Source organism: Rousettus aegyptiacus, unplaced genomic scaffold (genome assembly GCF_014176215.1).
Source record: "Rousettus aegyptiacus isolate mRouAeg1 unplaced genomic scaffold, mRouAeg1.p scaffold_m13_p_8, whole genome shotgun sequence".
NCBI lineage: Eukaryota > Metazoa > Chordata > Mammalia > Chiroptera > Pteropodidae > Rousettus > Rousettus aegyptiacus.
Genome location: NW_023416311.1, coordinates 95,167,715 through 95,169,853, shown reverse-complemented (window position 1 = coordinate 95,169,853; position 2,139 = coordinate 95,167,715). Strand labels below are relative to the sequence as shown.

General features: G+C 36.7%; 1 pseudogene; it reads left to right on the top strand.

Annotated features, from left to right (window-relative positions):
• Positions 1-437: 437 nt before the first annotated feature.
• LOC118607548 lies at positions 438-556 on the top strand (annotated as a pseudogene).
• The last annotated feature ends 1,583 nt before the right edge of the window (positions 557-2,139 follow it).

Below are 2,139 nucleotides of genomic sequence, written 5' to 3'. Positions count from 1 at the left end.
AACCTTAAATTTACCAAGTTGCAGAGTTTAAGTGTTGGAAGGAGTGTAAAGGGCATCTTGTCTACCATAATAACCTTGAAAATTTGTGGTTCAGCTTGCCTATGGTAGGAAAATACTCCCTAGAAAAGTTGATTATATCACTGGACAGCTTTAATCATTAGTTCTTTCTTTTAATCAAAATGTAACAGTAGTTATTACTCGTAGGGAAGTAGGATGGGAGAGTTTTCACTTCTATATTAATTGAATTTTTTAGAATGACAATATATTAGTGTGCAAGTAAAATTAAGTGATTTCAAACCCAACTTCACTTACTTTCCACTCATTTACCCTTGTTTTACATAAGGAGCTCCAAGGAACATAGATGAAACTCTTTCCATTTGGTTGGAAGACAGAGATCAGGTTCTCCTCAGTCTTTGCTTCTTTTAAAGACTAGTCTTGCCTACAGCCATGCTACCCTGAACAAACTCAATCCCGTCTGATCTCAGAAGCTAAGCAGGGTCGGCCTTGGTTAGTACTTAGATGGGATACCACCTAGGAAGACCATGTGCTGCAGGCATGAAAAATAAAATAAATAAAAAGGGATTGTAAAGTGATAAGGTCTTTGTAATCAGTGAGGTCAACCAAAGGTTGCCTCACCTAAAATAAATAAATAGATGATTGATTGATAGATAGATAGATAGATAGATAGATAGATAAAGACTAGTTTCAGTTCCTCCACAAGACATTATGCTGAGTACTGTTAAAAGGCAATTCTCTGAAAGTCTCTCACATTCCTATACATCTTGTGAACAGAAAGGCACCTACTGCTACTGTCCAGGCAATTTTTTCAACTATATTTGTAAAATCAAGAGTCTTAGAAGACTCTTTGCAATACCCTGTGGCAACTGGGGTTTGGGGGAGGCACCATAAAATACAATATTCGGGGTACTAATATTGCTTTTAGTATTAAAGTCCTTTATCTCCAACCCAGGAGTCTCCTGCCTTCTGCTGGCATCCATGAAACAGTCAAGCTACCAAATAAGCTTATAGAAATGATAAACTCAACTATTTCCCAATTTCTGACAGGTATTGTACATAGTTGAGTTGAAAATATATTCTTGTTCTCTAGGAGATTATACACCAAAAATGTCAAACTTGTAAATTTTTGAATGAGATATAATTGGAGAAGCTCGAAACTGTACTTCAAAAATAAACAAAGTATGTATTTACAGTGTTACAGTGGTCAGAAAGTCTATTCAGCAAAAAGTAAAACAGAATCACCAAATACATTAAGGAAAGCTGGAGTGTTCTATAATTGTGAAAAGGGTATTTTTATTTCAATTATATAAGACAAACTGGAGGGCTTTAGAAATTACGATGATGTTTTATCCCCATAACCTGTAACTCTAAAGCTCCTAAACATCTTGTCTTTTTTGCTTGTCTATAGAATATTCATGAATCGTACTGTGAAAAGCTCTTTCTCACCTGCTCTCCCACTCCACAACCCAGCTACTACACAACGAACCCCTCTGACATCTTGAGGTTTGCTTACGTCGATCCCTCCAGAAGTCGTTCCCTAGGGTCTGTGTAGTGAGGTGAACATATGGCAACAGCGAACTCCAATGACTTGGAAGACTTAAATTTCAATCGCACTTTGCTACTGCTGAGTCATTTCCCTTCTTCAGCCAGCACTTGGGGAGCTCAAATTTCTTAAACTAATTGAGAACTTAATATACAGCTGCAAATTAATCATGTTGAAATGGTGCTAATTATTTCATTAACTACAAACCAATCCAATCTAAAGTATCACTTCTTCAGAGCTCAACCACTAAATTTCTTCTTTATTTAAACTGTTAATTAAAAATATGCTATGAATTACATATGCAAAGAAAGACTAAGTTTCTAACTTTCTATAAATTCGTGTATATTATAAAGGAGACGTTTATGTATGTTTCTGATCAACTTTTTTTCCTGCAGCAGATACAATGGTACTGTGATTTGTATCCACGTGAATAAAGTGAGGTCAGAACACATTTTTATCCCACTGGTCCCATGGCAGACTGATGAGCAAAAAAAGCTCTTAGCTCTTCCCCCTCCTTCCGCCCCCTTTTCCCTGAACATCTTGACTGGCAGGCCGGTAGATAATCCTGTTCAGAGTTA